General features: G+C 36.9%; 1 protein-coding gene across 5 annotated transcripts in view; it reads right to left on the bottom strand.

The window, feature by feature from the left end:
• Positions 1–21,418, bottom strand: part of KCNIP4 (potassium voltage-gated channel interacting protein 4) — a 430,009-nt gene that overhangs the window by 134,210 nt on the left and 274,381 nt on the right. The window contains exon 1 of one of the 5 annotated variants that reach the window (XM_027789698.2): positions 12,661–12,757. The exons of the other annotated variants lie outside the window; for them this stretch is intronic. The gene's annotated coding sequence lies outside the window, so the exon portion shown is untranslated. Of the gene's footprint in view, positions 1–12,660; positions 12,758–21,418 lie in introns of those variants that run through there. 5 annotated transcript variants of the gene reach the window in all.

Genomic DNA, 21,418 nt, shown 5'->3' with positions numbered 1-21,418 from the left:
AACTTTTACCATTTATAAACTTAGAAAAAGAATGTAGGTAATGCTGCAGCATTATCATTTATCTCAAGTGCTGAATTAACTGTACAGTAAATAGTAAGAAATACATCATTCAGGAAAAGTTGGTCTGACGCAAACCCCACAGTACAGTGAAAAATGAATTCAAGTACAAACCTAGCTTTTCAACGTACAGAGTCTTTAATTTCTTTATCAACTTATTTTTGCTAAAGCTAAGGTTCCACTTAAGTGTTTTGTTGGATCAGGAACAGATTTTTTAGAAGTCTCCAGAATTACACAGAATTACACTCCAAGCTACTTGGTATTTACAAGCCCATTCATATGTCTGAAATTGTGTATTCTTTATTCATATGTAGATTTGAAAGGAGTTTACAGTCAAACATTGTAAAATACAATGGGGGCTTTTGGGTGTGCTTTGTTTTGGTGTTTGGTGTTTTTTTTTTGTGTGTGTGTTAGATCTTGTGCATAAAGAGAACCCACGGGGGGGGGGGGGGGGGGGGGGGGGGGGGAAGTGGGGAGGTGGGTGCAACCACAACCAAAAAGCACTTCATGTATTGAGTTTGGAACGGAAAGGGTTTGTTTATGCTGTTTTGTCAAAAGTCTCAGTGAACTGAAAACTGGTTAGAGCGTCAAGTGACAAACTCCTGACAGATTTCTCTATCCAAATAACACTGCAGGAAATAAGCGGAAAAATTATTGACTTGTATGACTGGATCCTGTAATGGGGCACAACAAATCACTACTGTCTCCTTTAAGGTCCAGATTCCATGAAACAAGGGCCAGATCAAAAAGTCATCTCAGTCCCACTGTACTGCCAAAGTTTTGACTTTCTTGGCCACCACAGTGGCCATAGAGTTTCCTCTAAGGATAGATTCGTAATGATCAAGGTGAAGAAACATTATTTTACAAATGAGCTAACTGCATACACTTCACTCTTCTCAGATTTCCTTCATTTCTAGAGCTAAAATAACACTAAAAGACAGCTAATCGTGCTTCCCATTTCTACTTTATACAGGAGAAAATGGAGGCAAAAATGGAGAACTTATGTTCAGGTCTACAGGCAATGGTCCCAGAGGACATGACTACAGACTGAAATCTGTTACTAGCTAGTCTTATATAAAATTGAACTTCAGGTTTTCATGTTATCAGACTACTAGGGTTTTTTTCAAACAAATGTCCTGAACACATTTTTTTAAGAAGCAGTCAAAAATAATTAAATCATCATACTGAGAGTGAAGTTTATAAATATTAAAAATCAGATTGAATCCTACTCTTCAAGCATCACCGCTTTATTATATCACTGCTCAGAGAAACCAAGTTTAGAGCCGTAATAGCAGCTGGGTGGCATCACACTACAGCATGTGGGCTGCTGGAGCAGCAGTGAAGGTATTGAATACAATCTAGCTACAGATTTTATTCAATCTACAAATTGAATCATCACACTGTTTAAACTCCCTCCCGTAGCCTCAAGGAAGTAGCATGTGGCACCATTAAAGTGATGGCTGCCAATTTTTCCTGTGGTGCAACTCTTTCTTTTCATCATATTTAGATTAACTTTTTTCCAAATTAACAATATGACATGCACAAAGAAATAATTGAGCTGTTTGAGCCAGGGGTGGGGTGGGATGGGTGGGTTATTCTATTAATGATCACATTTGTACACAGGCAGACAAACACTAAAGATCAAAATCTAAAATTTATCTAAAATAATTCAGTATTATTGTATATCCTCTTCACTTTGGAAAGCCAGAGAAAAGAGAAGGGAATGACTAACATAGGGGAGTTACAAAATTAAATGGAAAATTTCAAAGTATTTGGCAAAGCATTTCTTCTAAGAAAAAAGTGATGTTCAAAAGAAAATGAAGAGATCATCGGAATGGGAGTCCTGGTTTCTCCATCAGGGAGGATTGCTTAGGGAGCTAAATACTTCCATTGTACCATTAAATCCCTCAGCATCAAAAGATTCAAAGCTAGTTACAAAAAGATTGATTTTAACTTTCACAGAAATACAGCACTAAAAGTATGCATTGTTCATTATCACTGCACATTCAACAATCCTTTTAATGAATTGATGAAAAACCTTAAAACATTTTTCCTCTTCCTGCTCCTATTGGAAAATTGTCTTGGAGCTTCATCAATTTCCAGCATAAGGTGACTCACAGACAGTTTAACCTATTACTTGTGGCAACTTAATAATTTACCTTGGATACAATTTTTTCTGCCTCTTGAACATATCTCACTCTGCTTTCTCTTTTGCTGTGCTAAATGAGTCAGCTTCTTTCAGCTTCCTCCCGTAAGAAAGCTTCTCCACCTCCCTTGCTGTCCGTGTACATTACCACTCTGCCAATCTGAATTCATCTCTCAAACCCTAACCTGATGAGCACAGCATCATAAATCAAAACGAGCTGTCACAGGCTCTGATCCCTGTATGAAACAGGCCCATTACCTGACAGTCACAGCCCCAGATACAACAGGACAGGAGTTATGTCCATCAGTCATAAATCCAGCAGGGACACCGATCCTTCAGAGCCTTCCTCATCCCTCACCTTAGCCACCCGCTTTAAGAGTCACCATTGCAACACCTCAGCCTCTGTGGGGAGCGGGCACAAGGCTTGTATGGCCCTGAAGTGGAAGAGGAGCTGCACTGCCACGTACAAGCCGGCGTGCCAGGGCGCACATCGGGCGCCAGGGCCCCCCTGTCTTGGGATAGCAGGGAGATGGCAAGCGCTGCCATCCACACCACCGTCACGCTGCCTGCACCACCAGGCACCTCCCCCAACTTCACCTCAGTCTGAGTCCTAAGTGTGAAACCAACCAAAAGGAGTAAATATAATACATTTAATTAAAAGTGCCTAACGGTGCTTTTCAACTTCTGCAAAATAATCCATTCTCACAGAGATTGCGGTGCTACATTTTTGAAACTAGGGGGGATCTTCTCTCTCTTCTACCTTTCTTGCTGCAGCTGAAGGTATTTACCTCAGAGGGACAGACCTACATTCAAAGCCCTCCTCTGCTGAAGGCAAAGCAAGGATCTTTTTTAGAGCAACCGCCACACTGACATACAACTTAGTAGGATGTCTGGTTGGTGTTTGTCTTCCTTTCTCCACTTTAAAAAAATGATCAAAAATCCAAGGTATACCTAAGTCCCTTTTTCTCTGGCCTAATAAATTTTGAGGGAAGTGTGAGCATACATACATTGGCACCAAGTTGCTCTAAAATACCGTATGTTGCTCTGGATTGGATGTGAAACTGAATTCCTTTCTGGGCTGTGAACAACGTTAATTTCAAGAAGGAAAAAAAAAAAAGCCCAACAAATCAGAATCAAAACCACAAAACATTTTGGAGACTCTTAAAGAAAAGTAAAATTATTTCAAGATGCCTGACTGTCAGACACATAGATACAGTCTAGCAAATACAGGAGAAAGCTGCACAGAACTAAAATGTTTTTGCCTTTTCAATCCAATATTTCAATGTTTTTGAGCATGACTGTAATAGGCGGGATACATCTGCTCACCATCATCTGTAGCGTTTCCTGTTCATGGAAAGAACAGATGGAGCCTCAGTAATCCTCAACAGATCTTATTGAACTATGTTTTGGAATAACATCAAAACTGGAATACACAATATTTTATTGATGGAAAAAAAACCTCAGCTACCAAAAAAAAAAAAAAAAGCCACAAAAGAAGCTAGCGTTAAAAGAACTTATTTTTCTGTAGCAATTTATCCCACTGAGTTCTGAAGTTTTATTGAAAAATCTTTTTTTATTATTATTTTAATGAACACAGATATTTGAAGTGGGATTTTTTTTAATGTTTCACGTTACAGCAGTAAAACGGCAGGGCAATCAACATTTAGAGCGTATTACTTTTTTCAAAAACTGCTGGTTAACCAAAACAGAGAGTAATCACCTTTGGTATTTGTAGGGTTACACATTTCAGTTTCTGTCACTTACTAGTGACATCAGGAAATATTTTTTTTTAAGCAGCTCAGATGTAAGGTACAACACATTTGTCCCATTCAAAGAGCAGTTATAGGAATGAAATGCAATCCAGTCTGTCTGAACTCTTCTGTCTCCCTCCTTGTTCTTAGCACAAGAAGTTTGCATGTGACTGGACACATCCTCCCCTTTTTTTATTTTTTTTTTTCTCCCAGAAATCACCTATTCCCAGGAGTTTCACCTCCTGCATAAACCAGCAGTTTAGTAAGGCCTCTATATGGGTGCAACAGGTTGCCAACTTACCATCTGGCCCAATGCAAGTTCTGTGTTTTCCAGGCAAGAGAAACATACAGCCCACGTGTGGCATCCAGACACAGATCCTAGCCAAGGAGATCAGCATTCTGCCGATGCCTAACAGCAAACCTTCAAGCACAGCTTATTGATCATGTCTGATTACCTGATCCTAAGAGCCTTGACACAGCCAATAAAAGGCATGTGAAGAATGATGACAGCGTTTGGAGAAGAATATGTTTCCACAGAGAAAAAATTACAAATTATGGTCACAGATTTCAAACTAGCATTTATGTTAATCTTTAAAAATAATCTAGGATATCACTTTCCTAGTCACAAATCCGGAGGTATGAACTTGTGGTAGATGAAGTATTTAAACTCTGCTTCTTTTCGAGTTTCCTATTTTATGAACCTACACAGGACAAAGAGCACGTATTTTAAAAAGCATAATTAGAAGAACAGTTGCCATTTCTGGCCGTTGTTCTGTAACTATTCCTGTTGCAGCAGATCAAGTAGCAGATATAGCTTGCCTACAGAAAACAGCTTACTGAAGTAACAAGAGCCTTAAAAAAGTAAAAGCTAAGAAGCAGAGTCTCAAAAGGAGGTATCGCTAGACAGACAAATATGCAGAAGAAACCTTTTCTTTAAAGAACAGAACACATATTTCAAGATTCTGCAGTTGGAGGAGTTCACAATTAGGTTTTACATCTACAGTGTAAACTTTGACATCACTTCACATGAACACAGCAGTGCAGTCCTAGACTCTATTCCTTAGAGCTGAAAAATTTTCAAAATGTAAAGCCAGAGTGACTGTAAGAGCTGTCGATCTCTTTTTACTCTTAAAGCATCGGCAGAGCATATACTGACAGAACATCATCTCTTTGCCCAAGGTTCTCCCCCAGTCCTTTGCTTTATTCCCACTCCATAACCTAAAGATCTAAAGCGTGCAACATGTCTTACCCTATCAATCTATCCTAGACAACTTAGAATCTTTTCTCTAAAGTTGGGCAGTATTTGCTATGCATCGCATCGCATGCACTTCAAGAAAACCTGTCCCTTCTGTTCACAAGCAATCACTGACTGCATAGGTACCATGAACCTCTACCCAAAGCACTTCCCAAGTCTTCCTCCACTCCTCTGTTTTACTCACGTTGAGTTAATGGGTTTGGCGAAAATAAGTTTAAGAGCAAGAAACTGTTATAAACATAGGATCTGTTGGTTGAAACTCGGTTAATACTTCCCATTGTATCACACGGTAGTTAAAAAAGATTTTGTAATTTTCGGAGTTCCTTGCCTGTTTGAATGCATAGAAGCCTTTTTAGCACTAGCCTTGGGTTTCACTGAACTTTTTATTAATTCCTAAACATGATAATTCCTTGAAAAGCTTGAGTACTATCAGACTTTTGATTTTGAGTCTTAAAGCAACTTCAAAAATGGGAAGAAGCTTACAGAAAGAAAGGTGTTAGCTAATTTAAGAAAATATTAGGCTCTGAAGTTTAGATTAAATTTTTGTTTCAAAATGCTTACTGGTTAATTCATGATATGTTCTAGTTTGATTAATCTTAGTGGATTTGAACAAACACACCACCACCAAATCAGGTATGCATGCAATATTCAGAATTCTGACCATTTCTAGTATGTACAGTGAGATGAGCTTTTTTAGCTACAGTAGCAGTTAAAATGTAAGCTAAGAACTTAGCATTTGAAGTAAACAATACTTGCAAGAATTTACACAGACTTTCAGACTACTAGACTAATCTATGTAGCATCTAACTACAGTTAGCAACAGTAGCTGTAACAACTGTTCATAGAAGCATGTATAGAAATTTATTCAGAAAGCAAAAAGTATATGTTGGTTTGCCACTACATTATTATAGGACAACATAGTTTAACAATTATTACTCTCCAATGGTTTTTCAACAATCTTTGCGAAGCTAGCCAATCTAAGTCTAGTTATTAATTAAAAAATAACCATCCAGTTAAAAAGAAAAAACACACTAATCAAATCAGAATTAATGGGTTTGGAGACTTAATTGCCACTGCATTCTAAAACCAGTCTGGTATCTCAGAGTGATGAGTACCCTTCTTTGTCCTTCGCATATTTGGAATCAGAGTATCTATCATTGCTCCTCTGTATCATAGCTGTCCTGCTCTAGCAAGGTCTGAGAAAAGCTTAGGCTCTTTGCTTCTGCTTTTTAACTTTCTAGAAAAGCAAAAGCAGGCCTCAGTTCAATCTTATTAATGAGAGCTCCTTAGAAATGGGTAACCTGGAATATGTAAACACCCAGGACCTTTCCTTCCATTTTATGGCATGTTCACTAGACTAGAACCATGTCTTTGTTATCTTTCATTTTCTTGTCTAGTGAGTCTGGTAATAAGGCTGCACAACACCTACCGCTTTACTAGCAGCATTGAGTTTAAAATTTTCGTCTGAGCTAGATCATACAATTTTTAATTCTCCCAAATCAGGGGGAGAACTGCAGAGCTGCCTACACCTATGGGGTGCAGGAGACTTCATGGCATACACAGTACAACTAGGCAGTATATTATTTGTATGGATGTCTCTACAGTCTGAAACAATAATGCCAGATCTTAATTTGAACTGTCTCCTGTTTTCCAGCTGACACTCCAAAGCATCTAACAGGCATTATGGATATAAAAATGAGGTCCATAAACATTCCACATGTCAATTAAAAATAAATAAATACGTGTGTGTGCAATTTTATGTGTCACAATTATTTGACCCTGTATCTGGTCTCCTTGTCTAAGAAGGCATGTAGAGCCCACACAGAAAACATGTTTAGAGGTGTAGTTTTGCACAGACTAACCTGTATGTGCCCAGGTCTCTTGTTGGATTACAGTAACTACTGATCTTGTTATTCCTTTCCCCTGCAGTTTCAGTTCAGTTAGAAAATTGCCTAAATACCACATCATGTAGCTACAATTTCACAAAAAGAAATACCTAAAAGGAAAGTTATCATTAGCAAGCTCATTGAAATCTTTTGTAAAAAAGTATGAAATTAGAGATAAGAAGATTAAATACTTCAAGTGACTAAGCTGCAATAAGAAATTTAACTTGTTTCTGCCAACACCCATTGTGCTTCTTTAACATATTGTTATTTGTTTAAAAACTGTGACTGTTGGGTATATCAACAGTGCAATCTAGCATTTTTAGAGCTATTTCTAAGCGTATACAGAAATTTTGTGGTTAGCATACAAAAGCACACAATAATTACAGTTATTTCACTTAGAAAAAGATAGACTTCCCAGCTCCCCCAAATTCTACCATATAGCAGAGATTTGCAAACTATTGTGATTTGGAACTTCATTTCTATAAACTATTTGGAGTCCCACATATTTTTGCTTCTCCAGGTACAGCCAGCATTAAAGAGTTGGTGCTCAGAAGTGCTCAGCATTCAGATATCTGAACAATCAGACTTCTTTAAAATGGATTGAAGTTTAGAACAAGAGAAGACAAAGCACTTACTTTTTTTTTTTTGTTGCTGGCCTTCATTTACACGTGTGCACAATACCTTCTATTCCTCATTAATATAGTATCAGTTACAAGTCATGTGAGCCCAGGGAATATTCAGAGGACTTAAATAACAACAAAATAACTCCAGTTATTCAGAGAGCTCAGTATGAAATTAAAGACTGAATGTCTTAAAACAACTTAAAATACACAATTACAAAAATGAAATCACAATTCCCTCACTTTCAGTGCCATTTAGAAATAGAATATTGGCTTTGTCCAATAAGCATGCACTTGCAACCTTTTTTTTTTTTTCTTACGCTTAAAAGAGCTTTAGCAAAAAGATGAAGCCCCAAAGAAAATATTTTAACTTAAAATTATGTTCTGTGGGTCATCACCCTGATTTAAAAATAAATAATAATCCTCAAATGGTTAACATTTGGAAAACAATACCTACAGAAATGACAGTACAGGCTTTCAGCTTGGAAGAGCTGAATGAAGGCAGCAGCTGCAGAAGGTGTTTGATTCCCCCCTATTCCACCCACAAGTGCATGCTTTTTATTTTTTGTTGCTTTTGTTTCTAATCGTAGAAAAGAATAAGAATCCTGGATGGAAATACACTCCCCCTCCCAGTCTTTAAGTCATCTTTATTTTGCAACCAGGAAAATTGTATTTTTCCACTCTTTTTTTGTAACATCCCTCAAATGAAAAACGTCATTTTGGAGCCCTCCTACTTTCCATTTCCCATCAGAATAATCATCCTCTTTCCAGCTGGCTGTAGCATTCATTGCAGTATCCAGACTCTTCTATTGACAGCTATAAATTTTAACTGGAAATATTTAGCTCCAAACAAAGTCTTATCAAATGGCTTTCGCATAAGTAGACTTGTTAGGCACACATCCATATAAGCAAATGGGAGTAAGCCGAATCATTCAGTGTTCCCCAAACTGAAACAGAAACTTTTTCATTAACAGAAGTTATGACAGCCCTCCCTGAATCTTAATGCATGAATATAAAATTTAATTTTAGTCATTTGCAATTGTTACAAAACTAAATTATCTCTTTACTGCTACAGAATGAATGAATCTTCATTGTTATAATCAGAAGTCATTAACCTAAACTAGGAAGGTGTGAAATTAATGTTGCAACAGCCTCAAATTTCAGTATGTTTGCTGAGGGATATTTAAAAAAACCCAAAAAACCAAAAAAACAAACCAGTGGCACATAGGTTAATTGCTTCAAGAGAGCTGAATAATATATTTTCTCCAGATTACTCAAACTATTTATTTATTGCTTTTAAACAAGGGTGTAATTTAATCCAGTTATTCAACTTTTGCCAGAAATTTCAGTTTAGCATAACATTTGCAATTTAATTAAATGGTAATAAAATCCATCACTCATATCACCTGCAGACCAGGACGTGGGTGGCTCAATTACTTCAGTGTTTACAGCTCACCGAGTTTTGAAGGGCAAATGGAACCTTTTTCACATTACTAAACAGCACTAATTTGAGAACTAGCACTGGAGGAAGATATGAATGTTTTGTTTCAGATTCCAAAAATGGAATAATAAACAGAGGGGCAGGATGAATATATCAGTGTTCCCTTATGATAAAGGGAAAGAAAAAAAGAACAACTCAACTCTGATTAATAATTAGGGTGTCTTTAAAAAATAAGAGAGTAGCATTTCAAGAAAAAGGAAACCTGATTTTTGTTGTGCTATTAATCAGTCCATGTCTGTACAGATTTAGTCTCATATTTCTTCTGATCTTTATATAGATTTGGAAGGCAACCTTTAGGTTATTAGCTAGAATTAGTAATTCCTTATTTTTTCCCTCCATGTTGACTATGGCTTTTTTTTCTTTTCTCCCTTTTTTTTTTTTTTTTTAAATAAGTCTTATAGTATACAATAACTCCTCAAGGCATGGTGAAGTTCACAGGGATCCTTGGCATTTTCCTCTAAGTTCTGAGCAGGTATGAGAAAAGTCTGCTGTCCCCCAAAATACCTTTAATGTCTGCTAAGCTAAGGAAAAAAGCAGGAAGGCTTCAGTGCAAGGTTCACACATTCCTGTGTAATCTTCCTTCTCTTGGATTGATGCTGCTATAGATACTACAGCTACTGATACCACATTCAATAACCACATTCAATTGCAGTCATTTTTGGAAAATATTTCATTCAGTCTGGTTTCATCATGTATATCCTTAGCATAATTTTTCTTTATTTACTATCTCTTTCAAAAGACTTCTTCTTTTCTTAAATGGCTACTACTTCAGAAACTGAGTTTAAGCATTCCCGTTTTCCAGCTGCAAGGACTAGATGTTGGCCATTGGTGTGGCAAGCACAGGACAGCAGGACCCCACATGAAGGGTCTGAGACTGCTGCCAATCTCTGCTGTCCCGCTGCCCCTCTGATGGGGCACAAACATGGCTGAAGGAGACTGAGAACACAATGTGACGCAGAAGAACATGACCATCATCCTTATTCTCAGTTGCTATTCAAAGGAGCCAACAGCATGAAGCATTTTAAACAAATATCCTTTAATGACTTAGATCTGCTTCCCCAGTACACAGGACTTCTATAACAGGCAAGCTTAGTCCTTGCCTAGGACAGTGGCTAGAGAAGATGAGGTCTCTGGGTTACTCAGAGGAGTCAGTGGGTTGCATGCAAGTAGGCACAGGAACTGTGGGACAGTTTTGAAAGGAATGATAGAAAATGCCATAGCATATTGCTAATTGTCAACACAGGGCAGGGAAGCAGTTTCAGAGGAAGTTTAGAATAAAGGAATCATAAATCAGAAAGACAAGAATATTGTAGGTATTTATGGACATTCTCCCAACGTGTTAGGACAACACAAAGGGAAAATACCGATACGGTCACGTGGGGAAACAAAAACAAAAAACCAAACGTAGAGAAGTAAAATTAGTGAGCAAAAAAGCCACTTCTCTCTTTTCAAAAGGAAGAAAAAGCTTACATACACTTTTCATATAAGTGTAAGTAAGGTATTATTTGTCTGATTTGCATCAAGCCTGGGATCCAAGATCTGTCCAAAGTCAAAGTGGCTTTGTCTCCGGTTCTTTGTACCGATGACCAGGGTACTTTTGTTCATGGTCGAAGAGCAGCTGTTGGCAAGACTCCAAAAGAGATCAAGCTTTTATCTAGAGCTACAAGAAGAATCCTTAAACATTACCTAATTTGTATACACTTTGGTATCTACCTATAACTTAAGTTACCTTCTGTTGTTCACTCATTATCCATGAATTCTGCACTTACTTGAAACAGTGCTGTCTATTGCATAGTTAATGCTATTATCTACCAGGCTATCATCTCTACTGCTATCTACACTCAATTTTGTAACCCATCTTGTCATATAAGCTACTTTTTTCCCTGTGGTATTTTTCTCCTTGCTGTACTTTCTCCATCTATATATTTCCTACTTGAACAAGTTCATCGACCCCTTTTCTGATAAAGGTCCATTCTCAAGACCCATGTCTACTGTAGTATTTATTGGATTATACCACAAAGAAATCCTAGGAAATAAAGGTGTTATTTTTGTCATTCTTAATATGATAAGAGGTTAAAAATTCAAGATAGTGATATAGAAGTGATGAACAGTAATTGTAATTAACCAACAAACATCACTTTGCAATATCTACTGCTCCTCCAGCTGATCTGGGTGCTATAAGTACTCTTCAGACTGACGGCAAAGCAACTAGTTAGCTTTTCAGTATATGATGACTCACAGAAGGTACAAGTTGAAACATTTCCCTGAGAAAGAAAACAGAACTGTGAACTTCAGCCAGATCACTGAAAGAAGAGACAAAGGAAATGACCACTTGGAAATTTACAGGAAAGCATAGGGGAATAAAATACTTCATGTATGATCACAGCTAAAAACACACACACTGGACAGAGAAAGAGTACTTTAATTAACAGAAATTGTATTGATTTTATGTTTGTATTTTCACCTAGTCTGGTTAATCATAAGCACCTTGGGTGTGTTTTTATTCTTTTCCTTTTCTATTCATTTTCTATTCATTCCCTTTCCCCTTGTTTTGTGCACAAACAAAATATGATGTGGCTACACACTTTTAATTTTGTGGATCAAGAAAAAATAATATGTATTTTCTTTACAGGTTTTCATATGGTTTGTCAAAACTGGAAAGCATGAACTAGCAGAATCAGATCTATTTTCAATAGAGACTATCATTTTACATGGAGAAAAGTAGTATCAGAAAAAATATTTAATTATTAAAAGTTGAAGTATAGTGTCCCATACACCCCCTTTCTTTTTTTTCACTGCATTTTTCAGCTTCCAGATTAAACTGTATTTGGAGGCACCATACTGTCATGCTGCACAAGCTTTGTCACCATACATACAGTCTATAACATCCCATAATACAGATGTTCATCTTAGCATAGTGCATGAGAACAGATGACAAAGAATGGATGACAATGGAGAAAGCCAAATGCATTGCAGGGTGATGCTTCCCCCTCAGGAGCAAGTTCCAATAAGTAAACACATCAATCTGTAACTGCAACATTAAGAACAATGGATTGTGATAAACAAGTTGAATTTTTTCCTTGTGTCATCAATATAAACCATAATTCAGACAGCTTTTGAATAAATACTTGTAAAATAAAATACTTTAAGGGCTTATTCTGATTGCATCATTCCAAAAAGCTTAGAAGATCATCAATATAGCATGAGCTTGACAGTGATTTGTAAGACGCTTAAAAATATTTTTTCATTAGTTAATCAAGCTTATCACCAGGGAGAAAATATTAAAATTTGATAGAAACTACAGTATGGGAAAGTTAAGGCAGAGTAGAAAGTATTATGGTTACATATTCAAACATTTTCAGAAAAAATAGGTTTTCACCTACAAAAAAAAAAAAAAAAGATTCTGTAAGTTCAACAAAATTAAGACAAGGAGGAATCTTTTACCTTGAGGCGCCCTTACTGTAGTAGAGTCAATAAGCCTGAAGATAAAGCATGCAAGACTCGCAAGGGAAATTTTATGGACTGTGCTGTGTAGAGGTAGGAAGACATAATCTCTGAATAAGGTCAGACCAGGATATTTCTGTGACGTAAAAAATTATGCCCATCTAATCTCTTGAATACTTCAAGTAAGTCAATAAAACAGTGGCACAGAGACAGAAAAGAGGCAATTGAACTAAAATCACAGCCTTAGGGAGTCTTTAATATAAGGATCAACTATTTAACTAATTGAGAATTAGCTATCGATTCCAAGACTGTTACAGGGAACACTACAGAATTTATGACTGTGAGTATACCTAATGTTACTATATCCTTAACATCAGTTAAGTTAAAATGTCCTATTTAGAAGCGGAAAGAGGATGAAGTGAGATTTTGGATTTCTTTTTTCCTTGTTAAAATCTCCAGGCATGAAGCCTTTGTGGTAGGTTAGAATTTTCTTGAATTTATTGTTTTAGATTTTTGAAGCTACTGACCTATTTTGCCATCAGTAACAATAAATCAGGTTTGTCTTAATAGATTTCCTGAAAACTAATGAGTGAGCAAATATCAACATTCAAAAAAAATACTATGAAAGTTATTATAAATTAATCAAAATTGAATAATAAAGGTCACAATGGCAGAATTAGTTGATAAATTCATGTATTATTTTTACATCCCAAATTAACACAACATTATAAATTAATAGTGGTCGACAGAAGAATGAATTATGTAACACTAATCCAGAAACAGAAAATGGAAGTATTCTTTTCCTTTAATCTACAACCCAAGGTGGTATTCTAGCCAGAACAGTAATCCTAACCTAAGTGGTAAAGGTCCCAAATAGCCTTTCTGGTTCTTTTGCTCAAGACCGCTTTCCCAGAGCACACAGTGAAATCAATTTAGCTGGTCTTAAAGCACCAAAAATAGCTGTTCCACCTCAGTATGTCAGCACTTCCTCTTCAGATTTCTGGTCAAGAGTGTTCTCTTCTTGCTTCCCCTTGTACACTGCAACACTAAGCACGTGCAAGAACCTCACCTGGGGTGAAAAAAAACTAATCTTGCAGTCTAGTATGTCAGATTCCAGTAACTTTTCTGTAACCTTGATGGCAATTAATGACTTTCAGATGTCAGTTCTGAGGTTTCCGAGAGGTATTCAAGGTGCAACAAAAATTGTGTGCCTATGTTTCCATTGATGGTCGTAACATGCGATAGAAAGCTTAGAAGTAACTAGATTAATAGGATATAGAAAACTTAGAATAATTAAAATTCTCATTGTGTGCACAAAAAGGAGTTTTACAGTGTGACTTTGCAAATGAGGTGAGGAGCTCACAGTATGACTTTGCAAATTAGGCCCAGTCCTGAGGCCCTTCGTACTGATAAGGTGGACCTGGGATGCCCTGTGTGCCAATAAGACGACACTGGTATGCGAACATCTGTGCCTTGAGATAGGAAAACTGGATCTGTCCTGTTTTGTGGTTTGGAAGAAACTCAAGACACGACTGAGCCTTCACAAAGAGTGAAGGTGAAAAGTTCAGAGCGAGGGAGACTACTAAACCTTCATCCTTAATGGCCCCCGTGACTACTGCCAGGAGATAGTGCGCAAGTGCAAATGGGAAGAAACTTACGATAATGACTTCTTGGTAGAATAATTATCCTAACCAACCTATTCTCGGGCATCTGTTGAATATGTATGAATGTATACTTTAAGCCACACATGCACAAAGAAGTCGGGGCAGCAGGTGCTTTTGGAATTATCCACCCTGATGCCCGCCAGTGAGTGAAATACCTGCTTTATAACCTATCCTGAGTTATAGTTTAATTCTGCACGTCGCATGGAAGACAGGCTCCCATTAAGAAAAAAAAAACCACAAACAAAACAAAACACCGAAACCCTAAACTAACTAGGTGATACCCTTGAGGGACCCCTTCCCTGACACACACAAGTTACACGAGTATCAAGTAACCTCAAGGGTCAACCAGGTAGCGACACTATCTATTTCTTCTCAGCAGCTTCCTGAACATTACAATAAATGCATGCAGTGGCAATTGAGAGCTGCCTTGGTTTTGCAAAGAATTAAAAAAAATAAAAATCTAGGGAAATAGCTACAGGACATCATCTGCATTTAAATTTGTCGCAACATGAGTTATCCTGGGTAAGGATCCTATTTTCACTCTGGTCTTAACTTCTACCATCCATTGCTGGTAATAGTATTTCAATACGCACGCTGTGTTGTAAAATGCTACTTCCTTTGGTTCATATTCTCAGCTTTTGCAGTAAGGATTCCTTGGTCTCATGAACATTAGTGGCAGTAGTAGGCATCTCAAAGGTTTACAGGGACTATTGAGGGGGGCTGAGGTAAGAAGGGGAAGGAGGGAGGTGGGCATGATTTCTGGTCCAGAGAGCTTAGAATTTAGACGTTATACTTCACCTACCCAAACAGTTGCACTCATGTAGCTGTATGATGTACAGCACAGACAAAGCCCTGCTAATCCAGCCACAGCTGCCCCGCTGTTCTGCTAGAGCAGGCAGCCATAGCCACAGTTCACTTCCCAAGTGAAACAGCACAAAAACATTTTTGTCAGTATAACAGATCCCATGGTTATAACTTTTGGCAGCACAGCTGTGCAGGTTAAACCCACCTACCTCTATAACTTTGCCTCACATAACCCTGTAAAATTCAGTCATAGTGAGAAATGTAAAAATTTGTAGAAAACAAAAGGAAAAAGTGAAAGGATTATAAAAGCAGAACAATACACTAGAGGTCACATCAGTCTTGCTAGCCAGTCACTCACACCTTACGTAGTCATGACATAAAAGATTAGCCTTCCTTCCTAAAGGGTAGCTCTGAAGGTGTTTTGCAGAGTATCTTCAAAGCAGGAGTTAGAATATTAAGTAACATAAGTAATACGTAGGAAATCAACTCCTAGACTCTTACTTCATTTTCCAAGAAAAGTTGCAGTATATATAGGGGTTTTTTAGCTATTGTGTACTTGCAGTCTGTAAAGCTTCTGACTTCATAAGAAAACAAAAACTGTTCTAGACATTTTCTCAGAACATGAAATGGATTTAATTCTTTCTAATTAAAAAAATATCTAAGTTATGGAAAACATTTGGAGGCACATAAGGCACATTTGAAACTGTTAGCTTTTCCTTAAAACCTTTTTTTTTTTTTTTATAAATAAAAAACTGTCAGGACAAAGACTTCTAAGCACAGTTTTAAAGGAGTAATGTCTTTGGCAGTGTGCAACCCCCTAGAGAGCAAGCTTAGTTTTTGGTGTTAACAGGTTGTTCATGCATCCTTCAAAGGAGTAATACATGCTTAAAGCTTAGATTTCATTATGGTGATAACAGTACTTGTCAGAGACAAGAACCATTTACAGTAGTGGTTTCAACAGAAATTGACAGTGGACTTACATTCCTGGTGGTTGTAGAAGGTTTTGTTAAAAAAAAAAAGAAAACTTTGGGAAGATTTTGTTAAAAAGTATATATTAACACAAGTTTGAATAGTAGTGCTTCTAGATATTTTCCAAATGAACATTCTTCCCACTGGAAAACAGGTTGTACTGGAAACTTAGGATTCACTGGCAGCAATATTTAGTTTTTATATTTTTAAAAATATAAAAACACAGTAAAAAATGAAAAAACATGGAAAACCACAGTGCCAACAAGTTTCATATAGAGCTTTTTCCAAGTAAAACATGACCAATTTATTTTAAAATGTTTCTATGTACATTCCAGGTAAAAACCACCCATATTTTCAAGTACGCATATGAGTGGTGAAGCTTGTGAAATTTGTTATGAAGCTTTGTGGGCTAAACTGGTAAAAAGTTCAAAACAAACAGAAATATGTTATTCTTCAAACATTAGTTAATTATGTTGTGGAACTCCCTGCCAAGAGACAGCTGTAGAGATTAAAAATTTACAAGAAAAAAAACAGAAGAAAAAGCAGACCTCCACACATAAATGCAGTGAGGCGGTATCTTCTAACTTTAGAAGTCCCGAAGACACACATCCTTTGGGCCTGGAATACTGGGAAAGTGCTGGTAACATGATTTTTATGTTCTTCTACACCTTCCTTAAACATTGTCAAGGCCACTCACAAAGACTGGATTCAAAGTGAGAGGAGTCTTTGACATTAACCCCTATAATACCCCCCATATTCCTAAATCAAAGCCAAGATAAAATCAGGAATGAAAAACATATTTAACCAGTCATTTCTACTAACTACATGGTCAAAATAGGGTGGTAAATGTTAAAAACTCTGAGGGAAAACTAGTGAAATTTCTTTTAGTAACATTGTAATGTATTGCGTCAAGAAGTGAGCATAACATTAAGAGATTGGAAAACATTGGAAATTTCAGAATTATTGCCAAAAATTTGATCTATTCATCCTTCTGCTGAATACAGTAATAATGCACATCAAAAGAATTCTTTCAAACTTGTTAAGAGGCAGCCCGGGAAGAAATAACCTGCATAATCTAGGTAAATACTGAACTGCTAACAGACAATTTAGAGAGGTTGTATTTTTTAGGTTATTTGCTAGAAGTTATTTTCTTTGAAATTTTCTCTCTCTACAAATTTATTACCTGTGCTAAATCTACGGAAATGAGGTAGCATCTCATTTATTGCTGTGGGAACTCTTGCCAATAGATGTACTTTTATAACACCACATTACATATCACATAATAGGAGCTGACAACGATTTTACCTATACTACCCTTAAATAAAAAATAAGAAAGCAGTAAGAAATATGTTTCTTTTGATATCCCAATAATAAATAGCTTTTTTTTTGTTCATGTTACTAGTACAAAATAATTTTAAAAGTAATTTCAGAGATACTTGCAAGTCTAATTTCAAGAAGCAGGATACATTTCAGTTAACTAAGAAAACTAGTGTCCATTTGTATTATCTGTCTTTTCCACTTGCAGTTAGGTAATACGTACAATCTCAGTCTAACATTCCCTGAATTTGGTCAGAAACACAAGGAAGTTCTTTGTGCTTTCCATCATTTTTATGCAAATTTTTAGATTATTTATTTTCTAGCTCCACATTTCTTACAGAGTACAACAGTGGAAAAACAGCCAGCTTCCACTTGGTTTATGACTTCATCTTTCCAATCTGATTTTCTCTGTTAGTACCGTCTTTTGAAAAAGTATTCTGAAGGGTTAAGCAACACTCAAAATACAAAAGCTTCTTTCCTTTTACTCAGGAATAGATGTGCCAAGTCAAAAGTAAGATAGAATGAAAATACACTAGCAAGCTACAGGACAGTATTAAACCTGTTTAGCTTAGTTGTCATGACAAATTTTACATCTAAATTCAAGACACCAATTAGTCTCTACATTGCAAAAGAGCTGATTAAGTGGTTCACTGCTACAAAAAGGGTAATGCCAATCTTCCCCCTCTTCTCACTGTGTGACCCTGCCTGCTCTCTGTTATTAGCTCTAGCACTTGCCTGATTGCACAGTAAACTTATTTAACCATCAACATGAAGCGGGGGTAGGGAAGGGGAACACATCACTTCCTACGCTGAGGTAGTTTTATGCAGGTTACTGAACTGAATTGGTTTAGTACATGAGCAGATACGGAATAAAACTACCACAGAACAAGTCATGGGATTATAAAACCAGGAACAGAGGGGAAAGGAAGGACTGGTGAATGGTGAGCTGGCAGATTGGACCCTTATCCATAGGGCCTGGATATCTCAGCTCCTTGCAGAACAAACACACAGCAATTACTGTGATGTTTAAGTCACTCTATGTGTTTTATATAATGTGGCAAAACATAGGTAACAGATTCTCATCTCTGCTAAAATAAGTTGATTAAAAAAAAAATCTTACATTTTTGACTATATGTTTAAGAAGACTCCACTGAAAGAGTCTAGAGGACATATCCTGGAGATGTTGGAGCAGTACTAGTACAGAGGGCAAGTTCTGCAGAGTTGCTTGAGTTCAGACCAGGGAGTTATATCAGCACATGACTGACACAGAGGGGAGTTTGGACATCTACAGTGAAACGAGTCAGTACAGTCACTGAGAATACCTAAAGAATCCCCTGAAAACAAGTACAATAAAACCTAAAAAGCAGAGTATGCTATGATACGTTGAAACACAGACTTACGTGAATTGCTTGTAAATGAGTGTAAGAATGACTACCAAAATAAATGAGAATAAAACCTAACCATTACCTTATTAACCTGGTGGATTTATTGCTATTATTTGGGATTATTTTTTCCTCAGAATATTTTTGGTATTGGCAATGTAATATTGAATCTTTAGTTTTTTAACCTGCTTTTATTTTCACTCTTACGCATGTATACACAAAATTGAATGTTTAATAGTGTCTCAGAAAGTTCCACAGTTTTGGAAACATATTTTTTCTGCCCATATTTATATTAAAGAATAGAAAAATTCTTTAAGAAATTATGACTTCCCAATCTTTAGTGTTTCACCTGAAGATCTTCTATAGGACAGTTTTATACTTAACACTTTACATGCATATTGTCAATAAAAATCCTGCACAAACAGATCACATGTTTAAGGAAAAAAGACTGGGAAATAAGTGGCTGAGCAGCAGTACTGCAGAGAAGGTCCTAATAACTAGATTGAACTGTGCATCGTACAAACTGCCCCTGCTCTGTTGACTGTGACAAGCTGCACGAGGATCCTCCATTGGATTACTCTGACAAGTTCTAGTCAAATAAAGACACACATAAAATTAGACCAAGCTGACAAGGAAATTAATAAGCTTAGAAACTGTGATATGTGAGGAAGGGTTGAGCTTAGGGAGAGAAAAAGGTGAAGATACATGGGAACAGTACTCAAGTGCTTGAAATGATATCACAAAAAGAATGAACTACTACAAGGTTTGTCACAGCACTCTCCAAACTAGCCAGGTACAACAAGGTCTTTTTACCATCTCATACCAACATATTCTTCATGCCAGTCCCTCTGCTGCCTTCTCCTCATCTCTCCTCACCCAGGATGCATGTGCTTCTTCCTTCTCTCTCTTCCTCGGCTGCTCCCTCTTCATTAGCTCAACCACTTAACAGAACCAGCCACAGCTGCACCTTATCTACATCGGCCAACCCACCACCCCTGAAGCCAACCCACAGCTGTATGTTATCAATGTTAATTAACCCAGCTTCAATCCTCTACAAAGGTTCCCATGTCGAAAGCAGTATGTGAAGTACACAGTTTACCTTTTAATAAAAGAGACTTGAGTTAGGTACTGGAACCCACCCACAGTGTAAACTATTAATCTAGCATAAGGAAAACACATGAAGCATGAAAAATGGTGAACTGCGAGCACAGAAGATTCTGAAAAAGATATTATTCTTGATACTCATCTGTGTAAGTACTGCCTGCCAGCCTTGCAACTAAACAAGAGTCCTACAGGCCTTTCTTGACACTGACTCCAGTGACACACTTTTGATGTTCTGAGGTCAATATATGGTTATACCTGAGAGTTAGGGCAAAACAGTTTGAAGAAATGGGGAAGGTGAATCCCAGAATCCCAGCTGTTTCATACAGAAGAATGTACATTGCAACAGAAGAATATAAAGGATATATTGTTCTCTACATTTAAAGAAATTGCATTCCTAGCTTATAGTAAAAAGGAAAGTCTAGCTTCTTCTAGTCTCACATAGGAATCTAAGCTTCATCTGTAATATATTGTAGAGAGATACATTGTGATATATTACATTTTCCAATATATAATATATCTTTGCTATCTTCAACAGAGAATCGATGAGCCATAGCCATTTTTATTTATTCTTTATCATGCTGCTCTTCACAGGAACTGCTGTTCTCCTCTTTACAATTTCATTGGAAAAGTAGATGTCAAGTAAGATTTAATTAATGAAAAATAAACCAAACCACAAAACTGAAACTTTGCATATATTTCTTCTTCTTAATAAATAATAATAACAACAACAATAACTCTGTGTAACTCTGTGTGTATATATTTTTTCTATGGTTGTGCTGTGAGCAAGTTTCAGCTATGAACTTTAACCTAAAATGGAGTAACATTTTTAATGAGAGATGATAAACGGCAGCCAGTTTTCTCCAGAGATATACATACTTCTCACCCTGGGAGAGAATAGTGACTCACAAAATAAGTCAGTTCTTCCATCATAGCCACAGGCTTTGCACTTGAGAATGATGGATGTATGCAACAGAAGTCATTAGGCTAAATATTGAACAAAAAAGAAACAGTGGAGATAACAGACTCTCACATCTAATGAAAGTTTGCATCTTGTTATAAGTTTTGCTTTATTTCTATAGAACTCAATAAAAACCTTGTAGGAGTCCATTAGTTACAGCCCAAGCCAGTCTTTAATTCTTTATTAAAAGGTAAAATAAGGAGTCTTAAGCCCTCTGCAACTGTAACAACCACCTGTTTCTACTCTTTTTTTTCCTCTTTTGTTTCCAAACTCTTTAAAAGTTTAGAACACTATATTGCATCCGTAGACATCAATTTTTAATGAATGATGGATAGGTGTGTACTTGCTCAAAAAAAAGTCACATCTAAAGAGCAAGATTATTCTTAGCTTTCTGTGGCCATCCAAGAAGATTAAGTGGATTTATTCAGAAGAAAGGCACAGCTGTAGCTCCAATACCACCTGAGCCAGAGGAAGACAGGGAGCCCAAAAGAAAGTGCACCGTTGCCCTCATATAAGAATGTAGCAGCAGGAATGTGCCATTCCAGCTTCTGACATAACAT

Source organism: Falco peregrinus, chromosome 2, assembly GCF_023634155.1.
Source record: "Falco peregrinus isolate bFalPer1 chromosome 2, bFalPer1.pri, whole genome shotgun sequence".
NCBI classification, from domain to species: Eukaryota; Metazoa; Chordata; class Aves; order Falconiformes; family Falconidae; genus Falco; species Falco peregrinus.
The sequence above is the reverse complement of the archived record's forward strand: the minus strand, read 5'-3'. Positions and strand labels throughout refer to the sequence as shown.